At 51.1% G+C, this 15,603-nt stretch overlaps 1 protein-coding gene across 3 annotated transcripts in view; it reads right to left on the bottom strand.

Moving 5' to 3' along the window:
- Positions 1–15,603, bottom strand: part of LOC133344532 (monoacylglycerol/Diacylglycerol O-acyltransferase-like) — a 46,320-nt gene that overhangs the window by 6,919 nt on the left and 23,798 nt on the right. The gene's annotated exons all lie outside the window — the stretch shown is intronic.

Here is a 15,603-nt window from a genome sequence, read left to right as displayed (position 1 = left end):
ACCCGCTACTCCTCACAGGCCACGCCGGGCATCTGGAAAACGAGGAATGCCATTAAACAGCAAATGTCAGGACCTCCTCGGCCACCTTTGTTCGACAAACACATGCCAGCCATAAATACATATGGCGGGGTCTGGCTTCAAAATGACCCACACAGGGGGAGTGGGGGGTTAGGGCGGTCGTGAGGGGGGGGTCTGTGGTCTGGCATTCTTGGGGTGTCTGTTTTTTCTGTTTGTTTTTCTCTCACAAGAGATGTGCAGAGAGGGCAGAGGGGAGGGGTTTTTCACGTTTTTGGGTTTTAAGCACAAACGCACATCACGCAGTTCAGTCTGGTTCGACTCGGCTTGCGACGCAGCGTTGGGAGGGAGGCTCGCAAGGCAGTTGGGGCGGAGGCTTGCCGAGACATCGACGCCAACCATGGGTCGTGCCTCGAGGAGAGATGTGACGAGGAGGGGTCGTTAGAGTCGCAGAAGTCTGAGTTCAGTCTGGGTCGAGGCTGGGTTTCAGCCGTGCTCCGGCTGGCGGTGCCGTCGCGAGGGAGCAAACACCGATACCCGGTGTCGCTTCTCGCAGAACGAAGTGAACCTGAACCAGCGCAGCCTTGAAGTGAGGGCGGGAGGGGCATCAGCGGGTGCCCGTGTGAAGCTGTCCGCTGCACGCCAAAGGCAAAAGCAAAGAGAGAGAACGGAGCAGTGGAAAGAGCCTGACCGGCCGCCCGTGAAGAAGAGGAAAGCGCCATCGAATGCGCCGCGTGTTTAATACACACATCGACCAGCACCCATTGAGAACAGACCAGACGTCCAGCAGCGGAGGAGCTGCGTGCTATCCGACGACGGAATCATCGTGCACCACGACGGCGAGCGTCGTGCCGACTCGTCACCCAGCTGTGGACCAACAGCTGCAACGGCCATAGAGCACAAAGGTGCCAGCCACCAACGCACAAGCGAACGAGCGCAGCCAGCCGCCAGCGCACGAGTGCACGAGCAGCACCACCCGGGCGCCACCGAGCTTCAAGCAACCGAGCCTCTTCAAGGACAACATCGTGCCGACGCCACTCATCTAGCAGTGGAGAGAGTGAGCCAAAGGCTGCAGACACGCCCGAGCGAGCAAGCAGGGAGTGAAGCCGCTGTGTGTATGCCCCACCCCCGCAAGCTCACGACACAACTCCCGGCTTTAAAAAAATATTAATTAATTAATTTGACAAGGGGACAACACACACACACACAACACGCACATCGGGACGAATACATTCATTCTAACAAGTTATCTTTGTGTTTCGAAAAGGGTTGCCATTTCAAGGTGGTGCGTTCAATATCAACTGATCGTGAAAAGCAGTTGCTGCCGTCGAGACATGAATACGATTGTTAGAAGTGTTTTAGTCATTCATTTTCGTTAATTGCATAATCTTGCCGATGAATCTATTGACGTATGCTTTTGCTTTCGGGATATAATTAGTTGCTTATTGCCTTTCGTATGACTATCGTTGCATGCCTGTGTTAAAGACTCTACCTATCGCCGGATATGCTCGTTACGCGGTGGAATTAATGATGTGTGGTTGCAAAGAAAAAAAAACCTTGATGGTTAAGTGTGCTGCTCACTGAGAGGAATCTCCCCGATGGTATCGTGGATAATTCCGAGATTGAGAGTTCGCATATTAGAGTGTCATATTTTTGTTTAGAATAAAAATTGCTTAACATAGAAGTTTTTGAGTGTTTCTTTCCAAGTCCATGCAAAACTCGTATTCATAAGAACTGTATCCTGCGTTGAGAGATGAATTTGGAGACCTAACATAACATAAACACACTAAGGTAATCAATAAATGTTTAATAAAGATAATCGTTTTATCCCGATTGATACAACTCTGGATAACGAAGTTAAGAGAGAGAACGGAGCAGTGGAAAGAGCCTGACCGGCCGCCCGTGAGGAAGAGGAGAGCGCCATCGAATGCGCCGTGTGTTTAATACACACATCGACCAGCACCCACTGAGAACAGACCAGACGTCCAGCAGCGGAGGAGCTGCGTGCTATCCGACGACGGAATCATCAACACACAACACACTAATATACAGCATGAAACACGCACCGTACTAACACACAACACACTAATGTACAGCATGAAACACGTGTCGTACTAACACACAACACACTAATGTACAGCATGAAACACGTGCCATACTAACACACAACACACTAATATACAGCATGAAACACGTGTCGTACTAACACACAACACACTAATATACAGCATGAAACACGTGTCGTACTAACACACAACAGACTAATGTACAGCATGAAACACGTGCCGTACTAACACACAACACACTAATATACAGCATGAAACACGTATCGTACTAACACACAACACACTAATGTACAGCATGAAACACGTGTCGTACTAACACACAACACACTAATGTACAGCATGAAACACGTGCCGTACTAACACACAACACACTAATATACAGCATGAAACACGCACCGTACTAACACACAACACACTAATGTACAGCATGAAACACGTGTCGTACTAACACACAACACACTAATGTACAGCATGAAACACGTGCCGTACTAACACACAACACACTAATATACAGCATGAAACACGTGTCGTACTAACACACAACACACTAATATACAGCATGAAACACGTGTCGTACTAACACACAACACACTAATGTACAGCATGAAACACGTGCCGTACTAACACACAACACACTAATATACAGCATGAAACACGTATCGTACTAACACACAACACACTAATGTACAGCATGAAACACGTGCCGTACTAACACACAACACACTAATACACAGCATGAAACACGTGTCGTACTAACACACAACACACTAATGTACAGCATGAAACACGTGTCGTACTAACACACAACACATTAATGTACAGCATGAAACACGTGCCGTACTAACACACAACACACTAATACACAGCATGAAACACGTGCCGTACTAACACACAACACACTAATACACAGCATGAAACACGTGCCGTACTAACACACAACACACTAATACACAGCATGAAACACGCGCCGTACTAACACACAACACACTAATATACAGCATGAAACACGTGCCGTACTAACACACAACACACTAATACACAGCATGAAACACGTGCCGTACTAACACACAACACACTAATACACAGCATGAAACACGCGCCGTACTAACACACAACACACTAATATACAGCATGAAACACGTGCCGTACTAACACACAACACACTAATACACAGCATGAAACACGTGCCGTACTAACACACAACACACTAATACACAGCATGAAACACGTGCCGTACTAACACACAACACACTAATACACAGCATCAAACACGTGCCGTACTAACACACAACACACTAATATACAGCATGAAACACGTGTCGTACTAACACACAACACACTAATGTACAGCATGAAACACGTGTCGTACTAACACACAACACACTAATGTACAGCATGAAACACGTGCCGTACTAACACACAACACACTAATACACAGCATGAAACACGTGTCGTACTAACACACAACACACTAATATACAGCATGAAACACGTGTCGTACTAACACACAACACACTAATGTACAGCATGAAACACGTGCCGTACTAACACACAACACACTAATATACAGCATGAAACACGTATCGTACTAACACACAACACACTAATGTACAGCATGAAACACGTGCCGTACTAACACACAACACACTAATACACAGCATGAAACACGTGTCGTACTAACACACAACACACTAATGTACAGCATGAAACACGTGTCGTACTAACACACAACACATTAATGTACAGCATGAAACACGTGCCGTACTAACACACAACACACTAATACACAGCATGAAACACGTGCCGTACTAACACACAACACACTAATACACAGCATGAAACACGTGCCGTACTAACACACAACACACTAATACACAGCATGAAACACGCGCCGTACTAACACACAACACACTAATATACAGCATGAAACACGTGCCGTACTAACACACAACACACTAATACACAGCATGAAACACGTGCCGTACTAACACACAACACACTAATACACAGCATGAAACACGTGCCGTACTAACACACAACACACTAATACACAGCATCAAACACGTGCCGTACTAACACACAACACACTAATACACAGCATGAAACACGTGTCGTACTAACACAAAACACACTAATATACAGCATGAAACACGTGCTGTACTAACACACAACACACTAATATACAGCATGAAACACGTGCCGTACTAACACACAACACACTAATACACAGCATGAAACACGTGTCGTACTAACACACAACACACTAATACACAGCATGAAACACGTGTCGTACTAACATACAACACACTAATACACAGCATGAAACACGTGTCGTACTAACACACAACACACTAATACACAGCATGAAACACGTGTCGTACTAACACACAACACACTAATACACAGCATGAAACACGTGCCGTACTAACACACAACACACTAATATACAGCATGAAACACGTGCCGTACTAACACACAACACACTAATACACAGCATGAAACACGTGTCGTACTAACACACAACACACTAATATACAGCATGAAACACGTGCCGTACTAACACACAACACACTAATACACAGCATGAAACACGTGCCGTACTAACACACAACACACTAATATACAGCATGAAACACGTGCCGTACTAACACACAACACACTAATATACAGCATGAAACACGTGCCGTACTAACACACAACACACTAATATACAGCATGAAACACGTGCCGTACTAACACACAACACACTAATACACAGCATGAAACACGTGCCGTACTAGCACACAACACACTAATACACAGCATGAAACATGTGCCGTACTAACACACAACACACTAATACACAGCATGAAACACGTGCCAAAGGTGGGAAACCGCCTTACAAGCCACGCCCAGCATCACACAGCCCGTGACGCCCATGACGTCGCCAAGCCCCGTGCCATCACCTCCCGTCCAGCGGCACACGCAGGAGTAGAGGTGAAACTTTGCCCCCCCCCCCCCCCCCCACAACGATCCGATGAGTAGCATACCTGTCAACTCCTTATCAGTGCCCTACCTCATTACAGACCAATTCAGACCTAATTGGTCACCCCGTGCCCCTTACAAATCTCGACGTTCATCTTACAAAGTCCCATCACAAGGGAGAAACACAAACACATAGACAATGTTTTGTTGTTGCCCGTATTGAAATGTCTGTACGCCGTATGGACCTGAAAACTAAATTTTTCTGTACAAGAATACTGGGTAAACCGTATGGGTTCACAGATATTGGTAATGGTGGGAGTGGTGGTGGAAATTGGGATGTTTAAAATGTAATTGGACAATGCAAAACATACGTAGTAGTAACGCAGGCGAAGGATGTGTTTCTTGTTCAGCTAAGAACAGAACACACGGGTGGTGAAGAGCGCCTCGGAGGGGTGATATGTCAGTGACGTCTCACTTCGCCTTTCCGTCTTTCTCGAAGCGTCGTTATGGGCCGTCCATAAATTACGTCACGCGATTTTGGCCGTTTTTTTTTCCGAGACCAAGGTACTCCGCAAACCTTCGGGCAACTATCAAAGGTTTATTCATGAAGCCGTGCAGATAAAAAACATAGATATAACTTCAACCGAGAAGATGGATATCAATTGAGATTTAATTGGAAGGATGTTATTAACCAGGTAAAGCCTTAACTAGTTATGGTTGTTTCCATCATACCGGCCGGGTACTAGTTTATTTTCCCGAGTTACTTCCCCCCCCCCCCCGTGTCCCACACTCAGCTTCCCACTTCTAGCCCCGCCTACCCCCCCCCCCCAGCCTCACTTCTTCTTCCCCTAGCGCTCACGCAGCTCCCCTTCCCCTGCTCCCCCACCTCTCTCTCTCCCCCCTTGCTTCTCCCCCCTTTATTACCTATATACAGTGAGGGAAAAAAGTATCTGATCCCCTGCTGATTTTGTACGTTTGCCCACTGACAAAGAAATTATCAGTCTATAATTTTAATGGTAGGGTTATTTGAACAGTGAGAGACAGAATAACAACAAAAAAATCCAGAAAAACGAATGTCAAAAATGTTATAAATTGATTTGCATTTTAATGAGGGAAATAAGTATTTGACCCCCTCTCAATCAGAAAGATTTCTGGCTCCCAGGTGTCTTTTATACAGGTGTAGAGGTGATACGCGCTGGGATTAGAGATCGTATGCCAGCGCGTGATGATTGGCTGTGTAGGTGGTGACGTGCGCTGACGGTGGAGGATCAGGGGTCAGCGCGGGGTCGTGGGTTACGGGGTACTGATTGGCTGTGGGCCGGTGACGTGCTGAGAGGGAGTGATCGGGTGGCAGCGCGGTGTGATTGGTGGAGGAGTGTTAACACGCGCTGGGGAAAACGGATCGTAGAGAGAGTGCGTCGTGATTGGTTCATTAAGGAGCGATGCTCACGTTGAAGTACGCATCAGCTCCGCCTCTCGTGAGCAGGGGCTATAAAAGGGGATGCACACAGGCGTGAGGGCAGTGTGTAACCAGCGAAGAATGAAGACGGGGATGAAGACCTAGGGCCCTGCGGTACCTAGTCCCGCTGTCCTAACGGGACCGGGACTCTGTGTAACCCAGAGGCGAGTGTAGTGTGTGTAGCCATAGGCATAAGGTCTACACGAGCCGAATGCAGTGTGTGTAGCCAGGGACATAGGGTCTACACGAGTCGAGTGTATTGTGTAGCCAGAGGCGTAGGGTCTACACGAGTCGAGTGTATTGTGTAGCCAGGGACATAGGGTCTACACGAGTCGAGTGTATTGTGTAGCCAGAGGCGTAGGGTCTACACGAGTGAAGGGTATCGTGTGTAGCCAGAGGCCTAGAGTTTACACGAGAGTAGTGGAGTGTGAAGTCGGAAGAAAGGAGACTACACGTTGTATTTTGACACGTAAAGATTTAATAAAAAGTGTGTTCCCGTCAAGAAGTTCCTGCCGTCAATTCCCATACTTCAACTGGCGTCAGAAGTGAAACGGTCTTCCAAGCATGGATACAAGGAGGAACCGTCGGACCCACGGGATTGACCACGGGGACAACCTCGACGACGCGGGCCAGCTGGCATCGGGGGGTGAGGAAGAGGAGTTGCCCACGGGGCAGGATCCACCGACGGCGCCGGACGAGCGACGGGGGACTGACGCCGTGCTTCGCGAAGCGCACTCCCGTCTGGCGGAGCTGCTGCTCGCCGCCGCGTCCATCCTGGCGGAGATCAGCTCGTCGGGAGGAGCGGGAACGGCGGCCGACGTTCTGCAGGGTCGCCCTGCAGATTCCCGCCAAAACGATTTGGCGATGGCCGCCATTTCATCTGCACCGACTTTTGGCGGGAACGGCCATCACCACGTGGCAGGGGTTCTCCATGCGCGCCCGCTGACGTCACCAACGCGCGCGGCGGACCGCCATCACACACCCGCCGAGGGGGCCGCCATCTTACACACCGACGGGGCGGCAGAGAGGAAGCACGAGGAGGAGGACGACTTCATCTTTCAGCAGCGCCTTCCCACGTTGTCAGCCTTCAAGGCGGAAGGCGGGGATTGGAGCCAATTTCAGCGCAGATTTTTGGCGCATCAGGAGATGTCCGCCTGGTCCGACGCTACGGCACTGCGGGCACTGCCTGCCATGCTGGATGACAACGCGCTCGCGGCCTTCACGTCCGCACGCAGGTCGGACCGCTCCACGCTCAAGGATGCGCTGGCTCTCATGGCCAAGGTCTATGGTCCTCCCTCGGCGTGCCGCCATCATTTTTATGCAAGACGGAAGGCGGACACGGAGACCGTGCTCGCCTACCGCACGGCGTTGCTTGCTCTCGCCGACGCCGCGTTCCCTCGTATGGACGAGGAGGGCCAAGATGCCATGGTTTTGGAGCAGCTGCTCAAGTTGGCGCAGGACCTGGGGGTCCCCATCAACACGGCCGATGAGACCGATATTTCATCCTTACGGGTCGCCACAAGCATACAAGCGCACGAGGTCCTTCAACGTAAACAGGGAGTCGTCTGCAACGCTGCCGTGGCCTCAACTCCGGGCCCAGTTGTCACCGTGCCCCAAGTCGTCAGCCCACGAGAGGAGGCGTTCATCGCGGGACGACCGGGGGACTGGAGATCGGGGGGTCGTTCGCCTCTGCGAGCGGCCCGCAAGCTGGGGCAACCGAGATCTCCGACGACTGTCATCACCTGCTATAACTGCGGCCTCCGGGGCCACGTGGCCTCCGGTTGCCGCGCCCCACGTCAGCGCGCCATGGGACCGCGGCTGGACGACGACCAAGGCCCCAAGTCGTCCCTGCAAACCCCGGCAAGTCGCGGCACCTCACATGCTCGGCCCGCATACTCGGCACATATGGGTCGTCGCGTTGCGGCAGGGGAGAGCCGAGTAGAGTTCGGGGATTCGGTTCAGAGAGGGCGATTCGGCCGGGACCGGGGAGACATTAAATGGTCGGAGTTGGGGCACAGAATAGTGGCTGCCTCAGCGGGTTCATCCGTCGTTACCGGATCTATTGATGGGGTCGAGGTCAGGGTGTTAGTGGACACGGGGGCATCGGCGACTATTATATCGGATCTCATTTATAATATTCTCCCTGTACAATGTCGTCCGCTTCTTCCGGTGGATGTGCCATTTTACGCCGCTAACGGGGGATCGTTGGGCATTATCGGTCAGATTAGGGCGTCCATTTGCATTGGTGATATCAAATTGTCGGGACCCGTTTTTGTTTCGTCCTCCCTGGCGGTCCCTTGTCTATTGGGCACTGATTTTTTGGCAAAAATGCCCATCAAAATTCTCATTGATCAGCGTTGCATTGAACTACCATCGGGTCGCCGTATTTCATTTTTGACGAGCCCTAATGAAATTCGGACGGCGTGCGCTACCATACAGGCGTTAGCGACACAGACCGTGCACGTGCCTCCGGGTTCACAAATGTTAATTCCCCTCCGGTTGCGGAGGCCATGGGTGAAGGAGGCCTCGGAACAGGGCATGCTTTTGGGTCCTTCTAATAGGGCTGTTGGAGGTCTCGATTTGTCGGTGGCTCACACTTTGGTGGGGGCTGACAGGGATCCGTTTGTGATGGTTTTAAACGCTGGGGCGCGGCCGGCCGTCATTCAGCAGGGCACCGTGCTAGCTCACGCGGCGCGGGTCCCTGCGGAGGAGAGGCTGGTTGCGCAGGCGGATCCGAGTCCCACGAAAAACGTTACATTGATTGGGTTGATTCGCTGTGCGCGGACTCTTTGACGATTTATCAGCGGTACAGTTGGGTGCGCTGCGCGGGTTGCTCATTGAATTTTCGGATGTCTTCAGTAAACATAAGTATGACATTGGGTGCACGGACCTGCTACGCCACCACATTGAAACGGGCGATGCGGCACCGGTCAGGCAAAATCCCTTCCGACTGAGTCCTGCTGAGAAGGAACATGTTCAGTCGGCAGTTAACGATATGCTAGAAGCCGACATTATTTCGCCTTCCTCCAGTCCTTGGGGAGCACCTATTGTGCTCGTTAAAAAGCAGGACGGGTCCCTGCGATTTTGCGTCGATTTCCGTCGCCTGAATAAGATCTCTGTGGCCGACGCGTATCCGCTCCCCAGGATGGACAAGTCTCTCGACGCATTGTCTGGTGCGCGATACTTTTCGACTCTTGATTTATTATCCGGATTCTGGCAGTTGCCACTCGACGAAGAGTCTAAGCCTAAGACCGCATTTCGGACTCCAGGGGGCCTGTTTCAGTTTAACCGGTTACCCATGGGACTTCACTCCTCTCCGGCGACGTTTCAGCGTCTTATGGAACTGGTTTTGTCGGGCTTGCAGTGGGATACGTGCCTCATTTACCTTGACGATGTCATTGTTTTCGGTAAAACGTTTGAAGAACACCTCCAGCGATTGAGGGGGTGTTCTTGCGAATGCGATCGGCTAAATTAAAGTTTAAACCGGCCAAATGCCACCTTTTTCGTAAATCCGTGAGGTACTTGGGTCACATTGTCGACTCTTCGGGGATTTCTACCGATCCTGCGAAGACAGACTGTGTCAGTTCGTGGCCAACGCCCACGTCAGTGTCAGACGTACGCAGTTTCATCGGTTTTGCTTCGTATTATCGCCGATTCGTTGAGCACTTTGCCACCATTGCAAAACCCTTGCACGCTCTAACGGCGAAAGGAGTGAAGTTCCGATGGGGACCGGAGGAGGAGGCTGCATTCTGCTCCCTCCGGGACGCCTTGGTTAGGGCCCCACCCTTGCGCTATCCGGACTTCGCGAGTCCCTTCTTGCTAGACACGGACGCTAGCAACACGGGCATTGGGGGAGTGCTGTCCCAAGTCGTTGGAGGGGTCGAACGAGTGGTCGCCTATGGTAGCAGGGTGTTGTCGCCGGCAGAGCAGCGCTACTGCGTCACCCGTCGCGAACTGCTTGCCATTGTTTTTTTTGTACAACAATTCAGGCCATATCTCTATGGTCGTCATTTCACGGTCCGGACGGACCACGCGGCGCTCCAGTATTCATTGCGGGTCGCCCAGCCCTCGGGCCAATTGTCGCGGTGGTTGGAAGTCCTCCAGGACTATCAGTTCACGACTACGTACCGTAAAGGCTTGCAACACACAAATGCCGATGCCCTGTCGCGGTTGTTGCCTTGTCACAAATGTGCGTGCTTATCGGGATCGGCGCGCTGTAAACCGCCGGTTACGGAAGGTAGGGAGGCGTTGGTTGCGGCCGCGAGCACACCAATTGGGGATGGTCCCGCTACCCCTGGGGGTCAGGACTCGCTGCTCTCAATGTCATTGATTGAGTGGGGCCGTCTCCAAATGGCGGACAGCTCCCTGCTGGTATTGCGCCGCAAGACGGGGGATTCCGAAGGTAACCACGACCGAACTGGCTCCTACGAGCTTAAGCAAGGCCTATTGATGAGATGGGACAGTTTGTCCCGGCGGCATGCGATTGTGGTGCCTGCTGCTGTGAGGGGGAAGGTTGTCTTGGCCGCACACGAACGCCTCTTGCATTTGGGAGTTAACAAAACGCTTGCCCTGCTTCAGCGTGACTATTATTGGCCGGGAATGGGGGGTGACGTGGTGAATATTCTGAAGGGTTGTGTTGAGTGCGCCAGACGGAAATCACCGCCTGTGCCAGCTAATCCACCGCTGCAATCCATCCAGGTCTCGCGCACTAACGAGCTCGTTGCACTCGATATTCTGGGGCCTTTTCCGGTCACGCCTAGGGGTAATAAGTACCTGTTGGTGGGGGTCGAATATTTTACCCGGTGGCCTATGGCGTGGCCACTCGCCAACCAGTCGGCGGCGGCTGTGACGGACGCCTTTGTCCAGGGCTACGTCCTGGACAAGGGGGCTCCCGAACGCTTGCTGACTGACCAAGGGAAGAATTTTTCGAGTAAATTACTGCAAGAGGTGTGCGACCTGTTGGGTACCAAAAAGGTGCGTACCTCCCCGTACCACCCGCAGACGGACGGGATGGTGGAGAGGCTTAACAGGACATTGACTTCTATGTTGTGCCAGCAGGTGTGTGAGGCGCATGTTGATTGGGACCTGCAGGTCCCTGGGGTCCTCGCCGCGTATAGAATGGCCCCCCATGCAGCTACGGGATTTTCCCCGTTTTATCTGATGTACGGTCGGGAAGCCGACCCGCCCATGGAAACGCAGCTGGGTCTGTCCGCACCACGAGCAAATTCGAAATTGGCAGAGCATATTAAATTTAATATTCATAAGCTGACAGAGGCAAGGGAGGCCGCACGGCTTAATTCACGGGCTCGCCAAATTGCAAACGAGCGGTTGCGGGCACGGAAGGTGTCCGTGCACAATTGGGAACCAGGTGACAGGGCCTGGCTGCATTGCCCGCAGGCACCTTTGGCTACGTCGCCTAAATTGTTGAAGCCGTGGCGGGGACCCGTGGAGGTCGTGCGGGTTGCACGCCCCCAGTGCGTTCAGATAAAATGGGGAAAACGCCGTTGGTACGTCCACCCCTCCCGACTGAAACCGTTCTCGCCTCCGTATGGCCTCCCCTTGTGTCATGAGGGCCGAGCATGTGACGTGACCAGCGACCCTGAGGGGGAATTGTCTTTGCCTGCTCCTCACATGTCTCCGCCTGATCCGCTCCCAGGTGTCTCGGAACTGACAGCTGCCGACCACCGGCGGCCGGATCCTGAGCGGCCGGAGCCACCGGACGGTCGCCAACGTCCCGTCCCATACGACGGACCGGCCAGACGGACTCGCGCTAGGTCGCGCTACTTTGTGTGACCTGCCACGTGAGGAGTCGAGGCAGCCGGAGCGCCTCGGCACTGCGTTTAGTCACAGAGACACTTGGCGCGTTCGTTTTCCGGTGTTCGCTTTTATTGTGTTGTTCGTCGGGCTGTATATTTCTTCATATTTAAGTGTTGTTGTTGTTGCGTTACGGGGCACACTGAGAGGTGGAGTTTCTTTGTTACTGCATTGACGTTAGGTTGTGTTGTTGGTTAACAGCCGGGCCGGCTGCAAGCTATGTGGGAGGGGGTGATGTAGAGGTGATACGCGCTGGGATTAGAGATCGTATGCCAGCGCGTGATGATTGGCTGTGTAGGTGGTGACGTGCGCTGACGGTGGAGGATCAGGGGTCAGCGCGGGGTCGTGGGTTACGGGGTACTGATTGGCTGTGGGCCGGTGACGTGCTGAGAGGGAGTGATCGGGTGGCAGCGCGGTGTGATTGGTGGAGGAGTGTTAACACGCGCTGGGGAAAACGGATCGTAGAGAGAGTGCGTCGTGATTGGTTCATTAAGGAGCGATGCTCACGTTGAAGTACGCATCAGCTCCGCCTCTCGTGAGCAGGGGCTATAAAAGGGGATGCACACAGGCGTGAGGGCAGTGTGTAACCAGCGAAGAATGAAGACGGGGATGAAGACCTAGGGCCCTGCGGTACCTAGTCCCGCTGTCCTAACGGGACCGGGACTCTGTGTAACCCAGAGGCGAGTGTAGTGTGTGTAGCCATAGGCATAAGGTCTACACGAGCCGAATGCAGTGTGTGTAGCCAGGGACATAGGGTCTACACGAGTCGAGTGTATTGTGTAGCCAGAGGCGTAGGGTCTACACGAGTCGAGTGTATTGTGTAGCCAGGGACATAGGGTCTACACGAGTCGAGTGTATTGTGTAGCCAGAGGCGTAGGGTCTACACGAGTGAAGGGTATCGTGTGTAGCCAGAGGCCTAGAGTTTACACGAGAGTAGTGGAGTGTGAAGTCGGAAGAAAGGAGACTACACGTTGTATTTTGACACGTAAAGATTTAATAAAAAGTGTGTTCCCGTCAAGAAGTTCCTGCCGTCAATTCCCATACTTCACAGGTAACGAGCAGAGATTAGGAGCACACTCTTAAAGGGAGTGCTCCTAATCTCAGCTTGTTACCTGTATAAAAGACACCTGTTCACAGACGCAATCAATCAATCAATCAGATTCCAAACTCTCCACCATGGCCAAGACCAAAGAGCTCTCCAAGGATGTCAGGGACAAGATTGTAGACCTACAAAAGGCTGGAATGGGCTACAAGACCATCGCCAAGCAGCTTGGTGAGAAGGTGACAACAGTTGGTGCGATTATTCGCAAATGTAAGAAACACAAAAGAACTGTCAATCTCCCTAGGCCTGGGGCTCCATGCAAGATCTCACCTCGTGGAGTTGCAATGATCATGAGAACGGTGAGAAATCAGCCCAGAACTACACGGGAGGATCTTGTCAATGATCTCAAGGCAGCTGGGACCATAGTCACCAAGAAAACAGTTGGTAACACACTACGCCGTGAAGGACTGAAATCCTGCAGCGCCCACAAGGTCCCCCTGCTCAAGAAAGCACATATACATGCCCGTCTGAAGTTTGCCAATGAACATCTGAATGATTCAGAGGACAACTGGGTGAAAGTGTTGTGGTCAGATGAGACCAAAATGGAGCTCTTTGGCATTAACTCAACTCGCCGTGTTTGGAAGAGGAGGAATGCTGCCTATGACCCCAAGAACACCATCCCCACCGTCAAATATGGAGGTGGAAACATTATGCTTCAGGGGTGTTTTTCTGCTAAGGAGACAGGACAACTTCACCGCATCAAAGGGACAATGGACGGGGCCATGTACCGACACATCTTGGGTGAGAACCTCCTTCCCTCAGCCAGGGCATTTAAAATGGGTCGTGGATGGGTATTCCAGCATGACAATAACCCAAAACACACGGCAAAGGCAACAAAGGAGTGGCTCAAGAAGAAGCACATTAAGGTCCTGGAGTGGCCTAGCCAGTCTCCAGACCTTAATCCCATAGAAAATCTGTGGAGAGAGCTGAAGGTTCGAGTTGCCAAGCGTCAGCCTCGAAACCTTGATGACTTGGAGAAGATCTGCAAAGAGGAGTGGGACAAAATCCCTCCTGAGATGTGTGCAAACCTGGTGGCCAACTACAAGAAACGTCTGACCTCTGTGATTGCCAACAAGGGTTTTGCCACCAAGTACTAAGTCATGTTTTGCAGAGGGGTCAAATACTTATTTCCCTCATTAAAATGCAAATCAATTTATAACATTTTTGACATGCGTTTTTCTGGATTTTGCTGTTGTTATTCTGTCTCTCACTGCTCAAATAAACCTACCATTACAATTATAGACTGATCATTTCTTTGTCAGTGGGCAAACGTACAAAATCAGCAGGGGATCAAATACTTTTTCCCTCACTGTAACCTCTTGCCACGACAGCTCTCTCGCCTACTTCAGCATTTTTTCTTGCTGTGGTTGTTTCACCTGATGAAGATTGCTTATGTTGCGATCGAAACGTGATTTGTTTTATTTTATTTCTACCTTCGTGACTTTACCGAAAGAACCAAAGAGTAGAGATGGGTCTCTTGTCCGTTCTGGAATTTTAATACAGGGCCTTTTTTAATTTAATTGGCTTCCGATGGGGCTCCACTCTGCGCTGGCTACATTCCAATGACTGATGGAGTTGGTCCTAGCTGGACTGCAGTGGGACTCATGCTTGATATACCTCGACGATGTTATCGTCTTCAGCCGTACGTTCGAAGAACATCTTGATCGGTTAAGTGCTGTCCTTCTGAAAATGCGCGTGGCAAATCTCAAATTTAAGCCCCAAAAATGTCACCTCCTGCAAAAATCCGTGCGGTATCTCGGTCACATTGTCAGCATTGCAACGGACCCCGAGAAAACAGCGTGCATTCGGACTTGGCCGACCCCCACATCGGTGGGCGAGTTGCGAAGTTTTAGAGGATTCGCATCTTATTATCGTCGTTTTGCCGCCGGGTTTGCTACCATCGCGAAACCCCTCCACGCCTTGAAGGCTAAGGGTCAGAGGTTTCATTGTGCACAATTGATTATTTTTTGCGCGTAAAATACTAAATCGTGCACACGATATACTGAATCTTTCCATAAGGGAATTCTGTAGTTAAATCAAAGATCCTAAATGGTTAAATTCAGTCACTCATGGTTCATAGTCGGACAATGGTGTAAAGAAGCATGACACCATTTTCTGGGTACAAAAAACTTAAAATTTAATGGAGGAATAATTAATCATGGAGGACGCGTTGGCTATTGTAC

Source organism: Lethenteron reissneri, chromosome 20 (genome assembly GCF_015708825.2).
Source record: "Lethenteron reissneri isolate LAM-NWPU_2019-01 chromosome 20, ASM1570882v1, whole genome shotgun sequence".
Classification (NCBI taxonomy): Eukaryota; Metazoa; Chordata; class Hyperoartia; order Petromyzontiformes; family Petromyzontidae; genus Lethenteron; species Lethenteron reissneri.
This window is presented reverse-complemented; position numbering and strand designations above follow the sequence as displayed.